Raw genomic sequence first — 21,790 nt, 5'->3', positions numbered from 1 at the left:
TTTTCGCGCAGTTATAAGAGAAAACGTTTTGACGCGTGTCACAGGGACACTTGTAAAACCGATGTGTTCAGATTTAGCTCATCTCGGTCTAAAAGAGCTAGTTTCGTTGTATTAAGCACGAATACATGCTTTTCGCGCAGTTATAAGAAAAAAAAGTTTTGACGCGTATCACATGGCCACTTGTAAAACCGATGTGTTCAGATTTAGCTCGTTTCGGTCTAAAACAGCTTGTTTCGTTGTATTAAGCAAGAATACATGCTTTTCGCGCAGTTATAAGAGAAAAAGTTTTGACGCGTATCACGTGGATACTTCTAAAACCGATGTCTTCAGATATAGCTCGTTTTGGTATAAAACAGCTTGTTTCGTTGTTTTAGGCACGAATACATGCTTTTCGCGCAGTTATAGAAGAAAAAGTTTTGACGCGTATTAGAGGGACACTTAAAACCGGTGTGTTCAGATTTAGCTCGTTTCGGTCTAAAACAGCTTGTTTCGTTGTATAAAGCAAGAATACATGCTTTTCGCGCAGTTATAAGAGAAAAAGTTTTGACACGTGTCACAGGCACACTTGTAAAACCGATGTGTTTAGATTTTGCTCGTTTCGGTCTAAAACAGCTTGTTTCGTTGGATTAAGCGCGAATACATGCTTTTCGCGCAGTTATAAGAGAAAAAAGTTTTCACGCGTATCACTTGGATACATGTAAAACCGATGTGTTCAGATATAGCTCGTTTTGGTATAAAACAGCTTGTTTCGTTGTTTTAAGCACGTATACATGCTTTTCGCGCAGTTATATGAGAAAACTTTTGACGCGTATCAGAGGAACACTTGTAAAACCAATGTGTTGTGATTTAGCTCGTTTCGGTCTAAAACAGCTTGTTTCGTTGTATTAAGCAAGGATACATGCTTTTCGCGCAGTTATAAGAGAAAAAGTTTTGACGCGTGTCACAGGCACACTTGTAAAACCGATGTGTTTAGATTTTGCTCGTTTCGGTCTAAAACAGCTTGTTTCGTTGTATTAAGCACGAATACATGCTTTTCGCGCAGTTATAAGAGAAAAAAGTTTTGACGCGTATCACATGGACACTTGTAAAACCGATGTGTTCAGATTTAGCTCGTTTCGGTCTAAAACAGCTTGTTTCGTTGTATTAAGCAAGAATACATGCTTTTCGCGCAGTTATAAGACAAAAAGTTTTGACGCGTGTCACAGGGACACTTGTAAAACCTATGTGTTCAGATTTACCTCGTTTCGGACTAAAACAGCTTGTTTCGTTTTATTAAGCGCGAATACATGCTTTTCGCGCAGTTATAAGAGACAAAAGTTTTGACGCGTATCACATGGACACTTGTAAAACCGATGTGTTCAGATTTAGCTCGTTTCGGTCTAAAACAGCTTGTTTCGTTGTATTAAGCAAGAATACATGCTTTTCGCGCAGTTATAAGAGAAAACGTTTTGACGCGTGTCACAGGGACACTTGTAAAACCGATGTGTTCAGATTTAGCTCGTTTCGGTCTAAAACAGCTTGTTTCGTTGTATTAAGCACGAATACATGCTTTTCGCGCAGTTATAAGAGAAAAAGTTTTGACGCGTATCACGTGGATACTTCTAAAACCGATGTCTTCAGATATAGCTCGTTTTGGTATAAAACAGCTTGTTTCGTTGTTTTAGGCACGAATACATGCTTTTCGCGCAGTTATAGAAGAAAAAGTTTTGACGCGTATTAGAGGGACACTTAAAACCGGTGTGTTCAGATTTAGCTCGTTTCGGTCTAAAACAGCTTGTTTCGTTGTATAAAGCAAGAATACATGCTTTTCGCGCAGTTATAAGAGAAAAAGTTTTGACACGTATCAGAGGAACACTTGTAAAACCGATGTGTTCAGATCTAGCTCGTTTTGGTCTAAAACAGCTTGTTTCGTTGTATTAAGCACGAATACATGCTTTTCGCGCAGTTATAAGAGAAAACGTTTTGACGCGTGTCACAGGGACACTTGGAAAACCGATGTGTTCAGATATAGCTCATCTCGGTCTAAAACAGCTAGTTTCGTTGTATTAAGCACGAATACATACTTTTCGCGCAATTATAAGAGAAAAAGTTTTCACGCGTATCAGAGGAACACTTGTAAAACCGATGTGTTCAGATTTACCTCGTTTCGGACTAAAACAGCTTGTTTCGTTGTATTAAGCAAGAATACATGCTTTTCGCGCAGTTATAAGAGAAAAAGTTTTGACGCGTGTCACAGGGACACTTGTAAAACTGATGTGTTCAGATTTAGCTCGTTTCGGCCTAAAACAGCTTGTTTCGTTGTATTAAGCACGAATACATGCTTTTCGCGCAGTTATAGAAGAAAAAGTTTTGACGCGTATCAGAGGAACACTTGTAAAACCGATGTGTTGTGATTTAGCTCGCTTCGGTCTAAAACAGCTTGTTTCGTTGTATTAAGCACGAATAATATCTTTTCGCGCAGTTATATGAGAAACGTTTTTACGCGTATCAGAGGAACACTTGTAAAACCGATGTGTTGTGATTTAGCTCGTTTCGGTCTAAAACAGCTTGTTTGGTTGTATTAAGCAAGAATACATGCTTTTCGCGCAGTTATAAGAGAAAAAGTTTTGACGCGTATCAGAGGAGCACTTGTAAAACCGATGTGTTCAGATATAGCTCGTTTTGGTATGAAACAGCTTGTTTCGTTGTTTTAAGCACGAATACATGCTTTTCGCGCAGTTATAGAAGAAAACGTTTTGACGCGTATTAGAGGGACACTTTTAAAACCGATGTGTTCAGATTTAGCTCGTTTCGGTCTAAAAACGCTTGTTTCGTTGTATACATGCTTTTCGCGCAGTTATAAGAGAAAAGTTGACGCGTATCACAGGGACACTTGTAAAACCGATGTGTTCAGATTTACCTCGTTTCGGACTAAAACAGCTTGTTTCGTTGGATTAAGGGCGAATACATGCTTTTCGCGCAGTTATAAGAGAAAAAAGTTTTGACGTGTATCACATGGACACTTGTAAAACCGATGTGTTCAGATTTAGCTCGTTTCGGTCTAAAACAGCTTGTTTTGTTGTATTAAGCAAGAATACATGCTTATCGCGCAGTTATAAGAGAAAAAGTTTTGACGCGTGTCGCAGGGACACTTGTAAAACCGATGTGTTCAGATTTAGCTCGTTTCGGTCTAAAACAGCATGTTTCGTTGTATTAAGCACGAATACATGCTTTTCGCGCAGTTATAAGAGAAAAGGTTTTGACGAGTATCACGTGGATACTTGTAAAACCGATGTCTTCAGATATAGCTCGTTTTGGTATAAAACAACTTGTTTCGTTGTTTTAAGCACGAATACATGCTTTTCGCGCAGTTATAGAAGAAAAAGTTTTGACGCGTATCAGAGGAACACTTGTAAAACCGATGTGTTGTGATTTAGCTCGCTTCGGTCTAAAACAGCTTGTTTCGTTGTATTAAGCACGAATACAATCTTTTCGCGCAGTTATATGAGAAAACTTTTGACGCGTATCAGAGGAACACTTGTAAAACCAATGTGTTGTGATTTAGCTCGTTTCGGTCTAAAACAGCTTGTTTCGTTGTATTAAGCAAGGATACATGCTTTTCGCGCAGTTATAAGAAAAAAAGTTTTGACGCGTGTCACAGGCACACTTGTAAAACCGATGTGTTTAGATTTAGCTCGTTTCGGTCTAAAACAGCTTGTTTCGTTGTATTAAGCACGAATACATGCTTTTCGCGCAGTTATAAGAGAAAAAGTTTTGACGAGTATCACGTGGATACTTGTAAAACCGATGTCTTCAGATATAGCTCGTTTTGGTATAAAACAGCTTGTTTCGTTGTTTTAAGCACGTATACATGCTTTTCGCGCAGTTATAAGAGAAAAAGTTTTGACGAGTATCACGTGGATACTTGTAAAACCGATGCGTTCAGATATAGCTCGTTTTGGTATAAAACAACTTGTTTCGTTGTTTTAAGCACGAATACATGCTTTTCGCGCATTTATAGAAGAAAACGTTTTGACGCGTATTAGAGGGACACTTGTAAAACCGATGTGTTCAGATTTAGCTCATCTCGGTCTAAAACAGCTTGTTTTGTTGTATTAAGCACGAATACATGCTTTTCGCGCAGTTATAAGAGAAGTTTTGACGCGTATCAGAGGAACACTTGTAAAACCGATGTGTTCAGATCTAGCTCGTTTTTGTCTAAAACAGCTTGTTTCGTTGTATTAAGCACTAATACATGCTTTTCGCGCAGTTATAAGAGAAAACGTTTTGACGTGTGTCACAGGGACACTTGTAAATCCGATGTGTTCAGATTTAGCTCATCTCGGTCTAAAAGAGCTAGTTTCGTTGTATTAAGCACGAATACATGCTCTTCGCGCAGTTATAAGAGAAACAAGTTTTGACGCGTATCACATGGACACTTGTAAAACCGATGTGTTCAGATTTAGCTCCTTTCGGTGTAAAACAGCTTGTTCCGTTGTATTAAGCAAGAATACATGCTTTTCGCGCAGTTATAAGAGAAAAAGTTTTGACGCGTGTCACAGGGACACTTGTTAAACCGATGTGTTCAGATTTACCTCGTTTCGGACTAAAACAGCTTGTTTCGTTGGATTAAGCGCGAACACATGCTTTTCGCGCAGTTATAAGAGAAAAAAGTTTTGACGCGTATCGCATGGACACTTGTAAAACCGATGTGTTCAGATTTAGCTCGGTTTGGTCTAAAACAGCTTGTTTCGTTGTATTAGGCAAGAATACATGCTTTTCGCGCAGTTATAGGAGAAAAAGTTTTGACGCGTGTCACAGGGACACTTGTAAAACCGATGTGTTCAGATTTAGCTCGTTTCGGTCTAAAACAGCTTGTTTCGTTGTATTAAGCACGAATACATGCTTTTCGCGCCGTTATAAGAGAAAAAGTTTTGACGCGTATCACGTGGATACTTGTGAAACCGATGTGTTCAGATATATCTCGTTTTGGTATAAAACAGCTTGTTTCGTTGTTTTAAGCACGAATACATGCTTTTCGCGCAGTTATAGAAGAAAAAGTTTTGACGCGTATTAGAGGGACACTTAAAACCGATGTGATCAGATTTAGCTCGTTTCGGTCTAAAACGGCTTGTTTCGTTGTATAAAGCAAGAATACATGCTTTTCGCGCAGTTATAAGATAAAAAGTTTTGACACGTATCAGAGGAACACTTGTAAAACCGATGTGTTCAGATTTAGCTCATCTCGGTCCAAAACAGCTTGTTTTGTTGTATTAATCACGAATACATGCTTTTCGCGCAGTTATAAGAGAAGTTTTGACGCGTATCAGAGGAACACTTGTAAAACCGATGTGTTCAGATCTAGCTCGTTTTTGTCTAAAACAGCATGTTTCGTTGTATTAAGCACTAATACATGCTTTTCGCGCAGTTATAAGAGAAAACGTTTTGACGTGTGTCACAGGGACACTTGTAAAACCGATGTGTTCAGATTTAGCTCATCTCGGTCTAAAAGAGCTAGTTTCGTTGTATTAAGCACGAATACATGCTCTTCGCGCAGTTATAAGAGAAACAAGTTTTGACGCGTATCACATGGACACTTGTAAAACCGATGTGTTCAGATTTAGCTCGTTTCGGTCTAAAACAGCTTGTTTCGTTGTATTAAGCAAGAATACATGCTTTTCGCGCAGTTATAAGAGAAAAAGTTTTGACGCGTGTCACAGGGACACTTGTTAAACCGATGTGTTCAGATTTACCTCGTTTCGGACTAAAACAGCTTGTTTCGTTGGATTAAGCGCGAACACATGCTTTTCACGCAGTTATAAGAGAAAAAAGTTTTGACGCGTATCGCATGGACACTTGTAAAACCGATGTGTTCAGATTTAGCTCGTTTTGGTCTAAAACAGCTTGTTTCGTTGTATTAGGCAAGAATACATGCTTTTCGCGCAGTTATAAGAGAAAAAGTTTTGACGCGTGTCACAGGGACACTTGTAAAACCGATGTGTTCAGATTTAGCTCGTTTCGGTCTAAAACAGCTTGTTTCGTTGTATTAAGCACGAATACATGCTTTTCGCGCAATTATAAGAGAAAAAGGTTTGACGCGTATCACGTGGATACTTGTAAAACCGATGTGTTCAGATATATCTCGTTTTGGTATAAAACAGCTTGTTTCGTTGTTTTAAGCACGAATACATGCTTTTCGCGCAGTTATAGAAGAAAAAGTTTTGACGCGTATTAGAGGGACACTTAAAACCGATGTGTTCAGATTTAGCTCGTTTCGGTCTAAAACGGCTTGTTTCGTTGTATAAAGCAAGAATACATGCTTTTCGCGCAGTTATAAGATAAAAAGTTTTGACACGTATCAGAGGAACACTTGTAAAACCGATGTGTTCAGATCTAGCTCGTTTTGGTCTAAAACAGCTTGTTTCGTTGTATTAAGCACGAATACATGCTTTTCGCGCAGTTATAAGAGAAAACGTTTTGACGCGTGTCACAGGGACACTTGTAAAACCGATGTGTTCAGATATAGCTCATCTCGGTCTAAAACAGCTAGTTTCGTTGTATTAAGCACGAATACATGCTTTTCGCGCAGTTACAAGAGAAAAAGTTTTGACGCGTATCAGAGGAACACTTGTAAAACCGATGTGTTCAGATTTACCTCGTTTCGGACTAAAACAGCTTGTTTCGTTGTATTAAGCAAGAATACATGCTTTTCGCGCATTTATAAGAGAAAAAGTTTTGACGCGTGTCACAGGGACACTTGTAAAACCGATGTGTTCAGATTTAGCTCGTTTCGGTCTAAAACAGCTTGTTTCGTTGTATTAAGCACGCAGTTATAAAAGAAAAAGTTTTGACGATTATCACGTGGATACTTCTAAAACCGATGTCTTCAGATATAGCTCGTTTTGGTATAAAACAGCTTGTTTCGTTGTTTAAAGCACGAATACATGCTTTTCGCGCAGTTATAGAAGAAAAAGTTTTGACGCGTATCAGAGGAACACTTGCAAAACCGATGTGTTGTGATTTAGCTCGCTTCGGTCTAAAACAGCTTGTTTCGTTGTATTAAGCACGAATAATATCTTTTCGCGCAGTTATATGAGAAAAGTTTTGACGCGTATCAGAGGAACACTTGTAAAACCGATGTGTTGTGATTTAGCTCGTTTCGGTCTAAAACAGCTTGTTTCGTTGTATTAAGCAAGAATACATGCTTTTCGCGCAGTTATAAGAGAAATAAGTTTTGACGCGTATCACAGGCGCACTTGTAAAACTGATGTGTTCAGATTTAGCTCATTTCGGTCTAAAACAGCTTGTTTCGTTGTATTAAGCACGAATACATGCTTTTCGCGCAGTTATAAGAGAAAAAGTTTTGACGAGTATCAGGTGGATACTTGTAAAACCGATGTCTTCAGATATAGCTCGTTTTGGTATAAAACAGCTTGTTTCGTTGTTTTAAGCACGAATACATGCTTTTCGCGCAGTTATAGAAAAAAGTTTTGACGCGTATCAGAGTAACACTTGTAAAACCGATGTGTTGTGATTTAGCTCGCTTCGGTCTAAAACAGCTTGTTTCGTTGTATTAAGCAAGAATACAATCTTTTCGCGCAGTTATATGAGACAAGTTTTGATGCGTATAAGAGGAACACTTGTAAAACCGATGTGTTGTGATTTAGCTCGTTTCGTTCTAAAACAGCTTGTTTCGTTGTATTAGGCAAGAATACATGCTTATCGCGCAGTTATAAGAGAAAAAGTTTTCACGCGTATCACGTGGATACTTGTAAAACCGATGTGTTCAGATATAGCTCGTTTTGGTATAAAACAGCTTGTTTCGTTGTTTTAAGCACGAATACATGCTTTTAGCGCAGTTATAGAAAAAAACGTTTTGACGCGTATCAGAGGAACACTTGTAAAACCGATGTGTTGTGATTTAGCTCGTATCAGAGGAACACTTGTAAAACCGATGTGTTCAGATCTAGCTCGTTTTGGTCTAAAACAGCTTGTTTCGTTGTATAAAGCAAGAATACATGCTTTTCGCTCAGTTATAAGAGAAAAAGTTTTGACGCGTATCACAGGCGCACTTGTAAAACTGATGTGTTCAGATTTAGCTCATTTCGGTCTAAAACAGCTTGTTTCGTTGTATTAAGCACGAATACATGATTTTCGCGCAGTTATAAGAGAAAAAGTTTTGACGAGTATCAGGTGGATACTTGTAAAACCGATGTCTTCAGATATAGCTCGTTTTGGTATAAAACAGCTTGTTTCGTTGTTTTAGGCACGAATACATGCTTTTCGCGCAGTTATAGAAAAAAGTTTTGACGCGTATCAGAGTAACACTTGTAAAACCGATGTGTTGTGATTTAGCTCGCTTCGGTCTAAAACAGCTTGTTTCGTTGTATTAAGCAAGAATACAATCTTTTCGCGCAGTTATATGAGACAAGTTTTGATGCGTATCAGAGGAACACTTGTAAAACCGATGTGTTGTGATTTAGCTCGCTTCGGTCTAAAACAGCTTGTTTCGTTGTATTAAGCAAGAATACATGCTTATCGCGCAGTTATAAGAGAAAAAGTTTTCACGCGTATCACGTGGATACTTGTAAAACCGATGTGTTCAGATATAGCTCGTTTTGGTATAAAAGAGCTTGTTTCGTTGTTTTAAGCACGAATACATGCTTTTAGCGCAGTTATAGAAAAAAACATTTTGACGCGTATCAGAGGAACACTTGTAAAACCGATGTGTTGTGATTTAGCTCGTATCAGAGGAACACTTGTAAAACCGATGTGTTCAGATCTAGCTCGTTTTGGTCTAAAACAGCTTGTTTCGTTGTATTAAGCACGAATACATGCTTTTCGCGCAGTTATAAGAGAAAAAGTTTTGACGCGTGTCGCAGGGACACTTGTAAAACCGATGTGTTCAGATTTAGCTCATTTCGGTCTAAAACAGCTTGTTTCGTTGTATAAAGCAAGAATACATGCTTTTCGCTCATTTATAAGAGAAAAAGTTTTGACGCGTATCAGAGGAACACTTGTAAAACCGATGTGTTCAGATATAGCTCGTTTTGGTATAAAACAGCTTGTTTCGTTGTTTTAAGCACGAATACATGCTTTTCGCGCAGTTATAGAAGAAAAAGTTTTGACGCGTATTAGAGGGACACATTTAAAACCGATGTGTTCAGATTTAGCTCGTTTCGGTCTAAAACAGCTTGTTTCGTTGTATAAAGCTAGAATACATGCTTTTCGCGCAGTTATAAGAGAAAAAGTTTTGACGCGTATCACAGGGACACTTGTAAAACCGATGTGTTCAGATTTACCTCGTTTCGGACTAAAACAGCTGGTTTCGTTGGATTAAGCTCGAATACATGCTTTTCGCGCAGTTATAAGAGAAAAAAGTTTTGACGCGTATCACATGGGCACTTGTAAAACCGATGTGTTCAGATTTAGCTCGTTTCGGTCTAAAACAGCATGTTTTGTTGTATTAAGCACGAATACATGCTTTTCGCGCAGTTATAAGAGAAAAAGTTTTGACGAGTATCACGTAGATACTTGTAAAACCGATGTCTTCAGATATAGCTCGTTTTGGTATAAAACAACTTGTTTCGTTGTTTTAAGCACGAATACATGCTTTTCGCGCAGTTATAGAAGAAAAAGTTTTGACGCGTATCAAAGGAACACTTGTAAAACCGATGTGTTGTGATTTAGCTCGCTTCGGTCTAAAACAGCTTGTTTTGTTGTATTAAGCACGAATACAATCTTTTCGCGCAGTTATATGAGAAAACTTTTGACGCGTATCAGAGGAACACTTGTAAAACCAATGTGTTGTGAATTAGCTCGTTTCGGTCTAAAACAGCTTGTTTCGTTGTATTAAGCAAGAATACATGCTTTTCGCGCAGTTATAAGAGAAAAAGTTTTCACGCGTGTCACAGGCACACTTGTAAAACCGATGTGTTCAGATTTAGCTCGTTTCGGTCTAAAACAGCTTGTTTCGTTGTATTAAGCACGAATACATGCTTTTCGCGCAGTTATAAGAGAAAAAGTTTTGACGAGTATCACGTGTATACTTGTAAAACCGATGTCTTCAGATATAGCTCGTTTTGGTGTAAAACAGCTTGTTTCGTTGTTTTAAGCACGAATACATGCTTTTCGCGCAGCTATAGAAAAAAACGTTTTGACGCTTATCAGAGGAACACTTGTAAAACCGATGTGTTGTGATTTAGCTCGTTTCGGTCTAAAACAGCTTGTTTCGTTGTATTAAGCTAGAATACATGCTTTTCGCGCAGTTATAAGAGAAAAAGTTTTGACGCGTGTCACAGGCACACTTGTAAGACCGATGTGTTCAGATTTAGCTCGTTTCGGTCTAAAACAGCTTGTTTCGTTGTATTAAGCACGAATACATGCTTTTCGCGCAGTTATAAGAGAAAAAGTTTTGACGCGTGTCACAGGGACACTTGTAAAACCGATGTGTTCAGATTTACCTCCTTTCGGACTAAAAGAGCTTGTTTCGTTGGATTAAGCGCGAATACATGCTTTTCGCGCAGTTATAAGAGAAAAAAGTTTTCACGCGTATCACTTGGATACATGTAAAACCGATGTGTTCAGATATAGCTCGTTTTGGTATAAAACAGCTTGTTTCGTTGTTTTAAGCACGTATACATGCTTTTCGCGCAGTTATAAGAGAAAAAGTTTTGACGAGTATCACGTGGATACTTGTAAAACCGATGTGTTCAGATATAGCTCGTTTTGGTATAAAACAACTTGTTTCGTTGTTTTAAGCACGAATACATGCTTTTCGCGCATTTATAGAAGAAAACGTTTTGACGCGTATTAGAGGGACACTTGTAAAACCGATGTGTTCAGATTTAGCTCATCTCGGTCTAAAACAGCTTGTTTTGTTGTATTAAGCACGAATACATGCTTTTCGCGCAGTTATAAGAGAAGAAGTTTTGACGCGTATCAGAGGAACACTTGTAAAACCGATGTGTTCAGATCTAGCTCGTTTTTGTCTAAAACAGCTTGTTTCGTTGTATTAAGCACGAATACATGCTTTTCGCGCAGTTATAAGAGAAAACGTTTTGACGCGTGTCACAGGGACACTTGTAAAACCGATGTGTTCAGATTTAGCTCATCTCGGTCTAAAAGAGCTAGTTTCGTTGTATTAAGCACGAATACATGCTTTTCGCGCAGTTATAAGAAAAAAAAGTTTTGACGCGTATCACATGGCCACTTGTAAAACCGATGTGTTCAGATTTAGCTCGTTTCGGTCTAAAACAGCTTGTTTCGTTGTATTAAGCAAGAATACATGCTTTTCGCGCAGTTATAAGAGAAAAAGTTTTGACGCGTGTCACAGGGACACTTGTAAAACCGATGTGTTCAGATTTAGCTCGTTTCGGTCTAAAACAGCTTGTTTCGTTGTATTAAGCACGAATACATGCTTTTCGCGCAGTTATAAGAGAAAAAGTTTTGACGCGTATCACGTGGATACTTGTAAAACCGATGTGCTCAGACATAGCTCATTTTGGTATAAAACAGCTTGTTTCGTTGTTTTAAGCACGAATACATGCTTTTCGCGCAGTTATAGAAAAAAGTTTTGACGCGTATCAGAGTAACACTTGTAAAACCGATGTGTTGTGATTTAGCTCGCTTCGGTCTAAAACAGCTTGTTTCGTTGTATTAAGCAAGAATACAATCTTTTCGCGCAGTTATATGAGACAAATTTTGATGCGTATCAGAGGAACACTTGTAAAACCGATGTGTTGTGATTTAGCTCGTTTCGGTCTAAAACAGCTTGTTTCGTTGTATTAGGCAAGAATACATGCTTATCGCGCAGTTATAAGAGAAAAAGTTTTCACGCGTATCACGTGGATACTTGTAAAACCGATGTGTTCAGATATAGCTCGTTTTGGTATAAAACAGCTTGTTTCGTTGTTTTAAGCACGAATACATGCTTTTAGCGCAGTTATAGAAAAAAACGTTTTGACGCGTATCAGAGGAACACTTGTAAAACCGATGTGTTGTGATTTAGCTCGTATCAGAGGAACACTTGTAAAACCGATGTGTTCAGATCTAGCTCGTTTTGGTCTAAAACAGCTTGTTTCGTTGTATAAAGCAAGAATACATGCTTTTCGCTCAGTTATAAGAGAAAAAGTTTTGACGCGTATCACAGGCGCACTTGTAAAACTGATGTGTTCAGATTTAGCTCATTTCGGTCTAAAACAGCTTGTTTCGTTGTATTAAGCACGAATACATGCTTTTCGCGCAGTTATAAGAGAAAAAGTTTTGACGAGTATCAGGTGGATACTTGTAAAACCGATGTCTTCAGATATAGCTCGTTTTGGTATAAAACAGCTTGTTTCGTTGTTTTAGGCACGAATACATGCTTTTCGCGCAGTTATAGAAAAAAGTTTTGACGCGTATCAGAGTAACACTTGTAAAACCGATGTGTTGTGATTTAGCTCGCTTCGGTCTAAAACAGCTTGTTTCGTTGTATTAAGCAAGAATACATGCTTATCGCGCAGTTATAAGAGAAAAAGTTTTCACGCGTATCACGTGGATACTTGTAAAACCGATGTGTTCAGATATAGCTCGTTTTGGTATAAAACAGCTTGTTTCGTTGTTTTAAGCACGAATACATGCTTTTAGCGCAGTTATAGAAAAAAACGTTTTGACGCGTATCAGAGGAACACTTGTAAAACCGATGTGTTGTGATTTAGCTCGTATCAGAGGAACACTTGTAAAACCGATGTGTTCAGATCTAGCTCGTTTTGGTCTAAAACAGCTTGTTTCGTTGTATTAAGCACGAATACATGCTTTTCGCGCAGTTATAAGAGAAAAAGTTTTGACGCGTGTCGCAGGGACACTTGTAAAACCGATGTGTTCAGATTTAGCTCATTTCGGTCTAAAACAGCTTGTTTCGTTGTATAAAGCAAGAATACATGCTTTTCGCTCAGTTATAAGAGAAAAAGTTTTGACGCGTATCAGAGGAACACTTGTAAAACCGATGTGTTCAGATATAGCTCGTTTTGGTATAAAACAGCTTGTTTCGTTGTTTTAAGCACGAATACATGCTTTTCGCGCAGTTATAGAAGAAAAAGTTTTGACGCGTATTAGAGGGACACATTTAAAACCGATGTGTTCAGATTTAGCTCGTTTCGGTCTAAAACAGCTTGTTTCGTTGTATAAAGCTAGAATACATGCTTTTCGCGCAGTTATAAGAGAAAAAGTTTTGACGCGTATCACAGGGACACTTGTAAAACCGATGTGTTCAGATTTACCTCGTTTCGGACTAAAACAGCTGGTTTCGTTGGATTAAGCTCGAATACATGCTTTTCGCGCAGTTATAAGAGAAAAAAGTTTTGACGCGTATCACATGGGCACTTGTAAAACCGATGTGTTCAGATTTAGCTCGTTTCGGTCTAAAACAGCATGTTTCGTTGTATTAAGCACGAATACATGCTTTTCGCGCAGTTATAAGAGAAAAAGTTTTGACGAGTATCACGTAGATACTTGTAAAACCGATGTCTTCAGATATAGCTCGTTTTGGTATAAAACAACTTGTTTCGTTGTTTTAAGCACGAATACATGCTTTTCGCGCAGTTATAGAAGAAAAAGTTTTGACGCGTATCAAAGGAACACTTGTAAAACCGATGTGTTGTGATTTAGCTCGCTTCGGTCTAAAACAGCTTGTTTTGTTGTATTAAGCACGAATACAATCTTTTCGCGCAGTTATATGAGAAAACTTTTGACGCGTATCAGAGGAACACTTGTAAAACCAATGTGTTGTGAATTAGCTCGTTTCGGTCTAAAACAGCTTGTTTCGTTGTATTAAGCAAGAATACATGCTTTTCGCGCAGTTATAAGAGAAAAAGTTTTCACGCGTGTCACAGGCACACTTGTAAAACCGATGTGTTCAGATTTAGCTCGTTTCGGTCTAAAACAGCTTGTTTCGTTGTATTAAGCACGAATACATGCTTTTCGCGCAGTTATAAGAGAAAAAGTTTTGACGAGTATCACGTGTATACTTGTAAAACCGATGTCTTCAGATATAGCTCGTTTTGGTGTAAAACAGCTTGTTTCGTTGTTTTAAGCACGAATACATGCTTTTCGCGCAGCTATAGAAAAAAACGTTTTGACGCTTATCAGAGGAACACTTGTAAAACCGATGTGTTGTGATTTAGCTCGTTTCGGTCTAAAACAGCTTGTTTCGTTGTATTAAGCTAGAATACATGCTTTTCGCGCAGTTATAAGAGAAAAAGTTTTGACGCGTGTCACAGGCACACTTGTAAGACCGATGTGTTCAGATTTAGCTCGTTTCGGTCTAAAACAGCTTGTTTCGTTGTATTAAGCACGAATACATGCTTTTCGCGCAGTTATAAGAGAAAAAGTTTTGACGCGTGTCACAGGGACACTTGTAAAACCGATGTGTTCAGATTTACCTCCTTTCGGACTAAAACAGCTTGTTTCGTTGGATTAAGCGCGAATACATGCTTTTCGCGCAGTTATAAGAGAAAAAAGTTTTCACGCGTATCACTTGGATACATGTAAAACCGATGTGTTCAGATATAGCTCGTTTTGGTATAAAACAGCTTGTTTCGTTGTTTTAAGCATGTATACATGCTTTTCGCGCAGTTATAAGAGAAAAAGTTTTGACGAGTATCACGTGGATACTTGTAAAACCGATGTGTTCAGATATAGCTCGTTTTGGTATAAAACAACTTGTTTCGTTGTTTTAAGCACGAATACATGCTTTTCGCGCATTTATAGAAGAAAACGTTTTGACGCGTATTAGAGGGACACTTGTAAAACCGATGTGTTCAGATTTAGCTCATCTCGGTCTAAAACAGCTTGTTTTGTTGTATTAAGCACGAATACATGCTTTTCGCGCAGTTATAAGAGAAGAAGTTTTGACGCGTATCAGAGGAACACTTGTAAAACCGATGTGTTCAGATCTAGCTCGTTTTTGTCTAAAACAGCTTGTTTCGTTGTATTAAGCACGAATACATGCTTTTCGCGCAGTTATAAGAGAAAACGTTTTGACGCGTGTCACAGGGACACTTGTAAAACCGATGTGTTCAGATTTAGCTCATCTCGGTCTAAAAGAGCTAGTTTCGTTGTATTAAGCACGAATACATGCTTTTCGCGCAGTTATAAGAAAAAAAAGTTTTGACGCGTATCACATGGCCACTTGTAAAACCGATGTGTTCAGATTTAGCTCGTTTCGGTCTAAAACAGCTTGTTTCGTTGTATTAAGCAAGAATACATGCTTTTCGCGCAGTTATAAGAGAAAAAGTTTTGACGCGTGTCACAGGGACACTTGTAAAACCGATGTGTTCAGATTTAGCTCGTTTCGGTCTAAAACAGCTTGTTTCGTTGTATTAAGCACGAATACATGCTTTTCGCGCAGTTATAAGAGAAAAAGTTTTGACGCGTATCACGTGGATACTTGTAAAACCGATGTGCTCAGACATAGCTCATTTTGGTATAAAACAGCTTGTTTCGTTGTTTTAAGCAAGAATACATGCTTTTCGCGCAGTTATAGAAGAAAAAGTTTTGACGCGTATCAGAGGAACACTTGTAAAACCTATGTGTTGTGATTTAGCTCGCTTCGGTCTAAAACAGCTTGTTTCGTTGTATTAAGCACGAATACATGCTTTTCGCGCAGTTATAATAGAAAAAGTTTTGACGCGTAGCTCGTTCCCGACGGTCGGTGTTGACGTAGGTCGCCAGCAACTGGCTACGGAACCGTTCCCAAGAAGGAAACGTTGTCTCGTGGTTCTCGTACCACGTCCGCGCCGAGTCGTCAAGAGCGAAGTAAACATTGTGCAGCTTCCGCTCCGCATCCGAGCCGTTGTACCTGGCAACGCGCTCGAACTGGTCAAGCCAGTCCTCCCTGTCCTCAAACACTTCGCCATGGAAGGTCGGCGGCGTTCGCGGCTGGAGGACCAGGAAATGAGCAGCTGAGTTCCCATTGTCAGCCATAGCTGCCACGTCTCCGTTGCTAGCCATAGGTTCCGCGTCAGTCCTGCGCGTCGCAGCTGGAGCCCTGGTCCTAGGGGATAACGGGCCGTACTCTGGTGACTGACCTTGGATTCGGCGGCTCGTACTGCGATGAATCGGAGTCAAATCCGTGTTCATAGAGAGCCTTCGGGGCACGTAGATGTTGGAAGGCACCCAGCACCTCCACCAAAAATGTAACGAAGACAGGACCGGCACAGATCACAGTCTCAGCGAAGTCCAACGCACAGCAGGGAACTCACAAGATGGCTGTCCGAACCACACACACACTTCGTCTTTGTCCACCGGAACACGCACACTTCGTCTTCATCGTCGGCGCGCTCCCATGAGCACGCGCCAATATTAAATGTCATAAAACGCGCCATTAAAGCATGCTGTGCTATTAACAAAAAAACGCATTCCTTGGGGGCGAGTGAACCTGTCGGCGCCCTGTGCACTCCGGCTCAAGGTGATAAGTGCGTGTGCAGCTGCATATGTCTTTTTTTTCCTTGAGCAATTATCAGCCTACTATCCTGAAGTTCAGGTGAATGATCGCAGTAACTTGCATGCTATTAAGTGCATTGAGTGGTAGTGCCTATCGACTCCCAGACTTCGCGCTTTACTACCGTGGCCCAATGCCTGTTAGCCAGTTTCCGAATGCGGCATTTGTGCGCGAGAAACCTATCGAGGCTAATATAATATTTTTTATGCTACTACGCGGATCCAGCAGTGACGCAGCTAGTCAATACATGCTGCTTCTGCAGTGCACAGGCTTGAAGCAGCCGCCGGTAGCTGCGGCAGCTGCGGTAGGCATGGGACAGCGGAACCTGTTTTGCCTACCTTGCGAAAGTCGCTGCTAACATCAGCGCCATCGCATCTTTGTGACGTCGCGGGGTGAAGGAGGTCCATAGCTGTGTTTGGATTCCAGGGAAGTAGCAGGCGACCTCCTAATCCTCCTCGCCCATTCATACGGTGCTGCGCGTGCCATGTCGCCATATCGCCATGTGCGGTGAAAAGAGCAGTGTGCAGAGTTTAAATGAAACAAGTATGAAGCTATACAATGAAGCCAATTACAGAGAGCTAGAGAAATTTCAAGAGCATGCAGTGTGATGCTAGTTATCTCAGTAAAAAAACTAATGCAGTCAACTATTATTTCGTATTTTTTTTGCTGACCCAACAGACATGAATTGTCTGAAGATGAATCTGTACCAAACACATCGGTGATCAGCTGTGATGCCTGAAAAATGTTGTACGAACATATAAATGCCCATGTCGTGATAATCAGGAATACCGAAGAATTAAGGAAAATAAAAACATTTTTTTCTTCGGGCTCACGCACCTGCTACAAACATATTTATGCGTAGCGATTTAAATGACTCTGCAGGAAGCTTTTTGGGTAAAAAGTACAGTATGGCAGAAAGGAGTCTTTAGGAAATCACTGTGTAGATATAGCCATGCCAATTCCATGTCATCGTTCGATAAATGTAACAAATTTATTTATTTATTTATTTATTTATTTATTTATTTATCTATTTATTTATTTGGTACCTGCATCGCCTTTCAGCATTACAGCAGGGGGGCACTTTCACATTCAAAAAACAAAAAATCATGCACTTAACGCGTGAAAAAAGGCATCATTAGGTAGAACATTAACAATATGTGGCGGCAAAGCATTCCATTCGCGAACTGTTCGCAGAAAAAACGAATAACGGAGTACGTCACCTTTAAAAGGAAATTCATGAAGCTTTAAATAGTGGTCCTTTCGCTTCGAGACATAGAAAGGCGGCTTCAAATATTTTGATCCGTCTATGCCAGTCTTGGAATAGAAAATGTTATGCAAAAATTTTAATCTCAGGTTTCTTCTTCGAGTTTTAAGTTCTGGCCACTGAAGATTTCTTTTGCTTTCCGAGACACTGAGTGTCCTGGAATAGTTTCCAAGTACAAAGCGGACTGCCCTATTTTGAATTTTTTCCAATTTGTCAATAAGTTCTTGTGTGTGCGGGTCCCAGCACACTGATGCATATTCGAGTACTGTGCGGACGCGAGTAAAATAGAGCTGTTCTTTGAGATGCTGTGGAAGGTGGCTGAAATTTCTTCTTAACAAACCTAATATACCAGCAGCTTTCTTTACGACGTAATTAACATGCTTTGACCACCGTGCAAAGAATACCGTGCAAAGAAGCTTGCTGCATAGTATAGTTGCAAGTTACTGGTTGCAGACCGCTCTGCAGTCACTGGACTGTGATTGTGTATGTACTGCATGACAGTGCGTGGATTTCAGAGCAGTTAGCCAACACAGAGATGCTTGTTCCCATCGTTATCCACACATATAAACATCATCAATGAAACAGGATGCTATGTGTAACTTTAACTTTTTGACATGTTCCTTTTTGGCAGCTTCTAAAAATGTTTTCGTATAAATGAGCTAGCTTGGTTTGCAGCAATATAACCACGGGACTGCTGTAACTTGCCACATTTTAAAATTGTGTGAAAATCATTGCATGTGAGGGGTCACAACTATATCCTGTGTCTTGAAGGTCCCGTTGCTTTGTTGGCAATGCTTTGACAGCCATGACCAGCTTTCCGCATTCATGTGCACAGGGTATGCCCATTACGTGCATGCCTTTCTACCTTTTAATGGCTTACAATGCAAACAGACAAAAAAAACACAGAGCACAAGTACAAATAGTGTTTGTAGTCCGCACTCTTCTTCACCTCAGTAAATATGGCACATACCCACGCGGGGTGATTGGCCAAGGTACAGTGGAGATTGCCAATGAAGTATTTGCACGGGGGGAAAAAAAGACGTGAGGCGGCGGCGTAGAAGACTGAATCAAGATAAAAATAGGCAAATTCAATTAAATTTAAGAAATGTGAATTACCAGGAATAGAATCAAGCATTTTGGACATGAGACCGAATTTTGTATACAGCTAACAAGGCAACCGATCAGTTGCACTTATGTAATCATGAAGGTAGCCACAAACACTACTTAACGAGAATTCCTTGGCGCTCGCACCGAACGAGAGAAGAACTGGAAGAGACAGAGGGAGTCCTAACCTCGAAAGAGGGACCTCCAAATACTGCTTTCCTTGAACTGCGAACCGCCGGCAAGAGAGGAGAAAATGATCTAATGTTCCAACTTGCCCACATGAGACACAAAGGTTTGTCGCAGCGAACCCGCATTTGCGTAAGTACAATTTTAAGTGAGGGATTTTGTATCGCAGAAGTGTCATGATTACTTCACAACGCCTTGATTTACACCACCGGACATTGCATGGGCACTTTAACTGGTGTAAATCCACGGTATTGAGCAACGCATCACTCAAGCTGGCTGAAATATTTTGGAAAAGCTGGAAACATGAAGTTTCCAACAGGATGAGGTGAGGGACGGGATAGATTACAGGAGCGCTTAGAGTTAACCATGCCAATAAATCAGCCACCTCGTTAAAATACACACCCGAATGCCTGCAGGTACCCGGACAAAGCGGATCTCACGTACTGTGCACGGAACAAAAAACCTAAGCGATCGATTCAATGAAGATTTTCCGGAATTTTGGAGAGAAACTAGAACTGAAAGGCAGTCTGCAAGAATAAGAACCCGTGCTACATGCATGGAAAGCTTGAGAAATGCCAAACCAATAGCCAAAAGCTCTACGAAGGATATAGGAGTATAACCAGGGATACGAACGGAATAGCTCCAAGCCAGATCTTGCGAATATATCCCAATGGCCGCCTTCTCACAGCTGTCGGAGGCATCATTGGAGGGAACAGTATGATGAAGAAAATTCTGTAGGTGTTCAGAAAGAATACCATTGAGGATATTTGCGGGCATATGTTTCGCATGGGACGGGCAAATATGGTCGTAATAGAACACGTGGTTAGCCTGCGTATCAGCAAATAGTGGCAAGGAGATCACATCAACCTGCAGGGGAGCTTGCGTGAACCTAACTTGCGGAAGCTGTTGTTGTTGTTGTTGTTGTTGTTGTTGTTGTTGTTGTTGTTGTTGTTGTTGTTGTTGTTGTTGTTGTTGTTGTTGTTGTTGTTGTTGTTGTTGTTGTTGTTGTTGTTGTTGTTGTTGTTGTTGTTGTTGTTGTTGTTGTTGTTGTTGTTGTTGTTGTTGTTGTTGTTGTTGTTGTTGTTGTTGTTGTTGTTGTTGTTGTTGTTGTTGTTGTTGTTGTTGTTGTTGTTGTTGTTGTTGTTGTTGTTGTTGTTGTTGTTGTTGTTGTTGTTGTTGTTGTTGTTGTTGTTGTTGTTGTTGTTGTTGTTGTTGTTGTTGTTGTTGTTGTTGTTGTTGTTGTTGTTGTTGTTGTTGTTGTTGTTGTTGTTGTTGTTGTTGACCTCACACAATGGCACATACCCACAAGGGGGATTGGCCATAACCTGGCGGTGACTATTTAAATGACCAGTTGCATGTGGCAAGCATGGGATGACCTACCAAAATTTGGATGGAACAGTTTGCGTAGCCGAGGTGGTTGCAGGAGGTTAGGGGGGTCATACAAACTAAAATTTAGGCAAAGAAGGGGTAGGGATTACTATAAGTGTTTGTAAAAACCGAAATACAGAAGCTGATAATCGGATGGGCAGGACGAAAGCTCATGATGGTAGACGTTTTGATTCTAGGAGATAATTTTGAACGGCAGAGCAAACATTCCCATTGGTATGGCCAAGCATAGAAGCGCCAAGAGACAGAACAACCGCAGAAGACAGGCGCAAACTTAGATTCTGTATTGGAACTTCTAATAGTCGCCTCCTAATCGATGAGTAGCGACGGCAAAAAAGAAGAAAGTGCTCTATTGTTTCCGGCTCCGCACAATACGGACACAATGGGGAGATCGCCAGACCAGGCCTGTAGAGGTAAAAATTTAGTTGCGGCACCCGGCAACGAAGCCTCGTGACGGAAACTTAAAGATTGCGCGATCGCCAGACTGAGCTTCTCCAAGGGAACAGTAGGTGCTGGAAGTCGTCCAAAGAAGTAAGCGCTGATGCGCCCAATTCGTTCATTACAGTGTACCGTCGAAAGCGTGCCGCCGTGATGCAAGCAGTTGTTGGAAGCGGGTCAACAATCGGTCCACTCATGGCTGCCTTCGCTAAAGCATCAGCTGATTCTTTTAATAGAAGACCCCTGTGCCCAGGAACCCAAAGAAATCGAATTGATGTGATGTGTGGAGGGATCAGGAATTTTAGTATCCGAAAGAGCTGCGATTCAGTGGACGCCGAGAGGGAAGTGCATAAAGATAACGAGTCCGTAATTATTATTACTGCTGATAAAGAAATTGGTACCTTGCGCAGAGCGAGAACCACTGCTAGAAACTCAGCCAGATAGATAGGAGTGAAATCTTGGAGACGGAGAGAAAAAGACCAGTCAAGGGACTGGGAGTAAATACCTACACCTGCCTTTTCTGCACACACCGAGCCATCAGTCGCAATTGCAACATGTGAGCTGAAGGTCGACAAATAACCCTGCAACATACCAGTAATTTTGCATTACATGGATAAATGTCATCGTAGATGATAGACACGTTGCGGGGATGGACCGCTCCAGAACAATTTCAGGTATTCGCACGTTAAGTGGGCCGAGCAAAGATTCAACGAAACAGATTTGGGGAGTTTGAAGGCGAGACCATCCGACACCCAAGAACTCCGCTCGCTGCTTTAGGAAGATCAACTCGGACGCATGCTGCTCCGAGTCGCAAAATTTTAAAAACGTTTGTACTGTCAAAATACGAAACCTTGCAGTAAGAGACGGCACCCGTGCTTCCAGATACAAAACATTGTTTGCCACGTATTTAGGGAGACCCAAACACAGGCGCAGAGCTTCTCGCTCTAAGAGCA

This window comes from Amblyomma americanum, chromosome 10, assembly GCF_052857255.1.
Source record: "Amblyomma americanum isolate KBUSLIRL-KWMA chromosome 10, ASM5285725v1, whole genome shotgun sequence".
In the NCBI taxonomy this organism is placed as follows: Eukaryota; Metazoa; Arthropoda; class Arachnida; order Ixodida; family Ixodidae; genus Amblyomma; species Amblyomma americanum.
The sequence above is the reverse complement of the archived record's forward strand: the minus strand, read 5'-3'. Positions refer to the sequence as shown.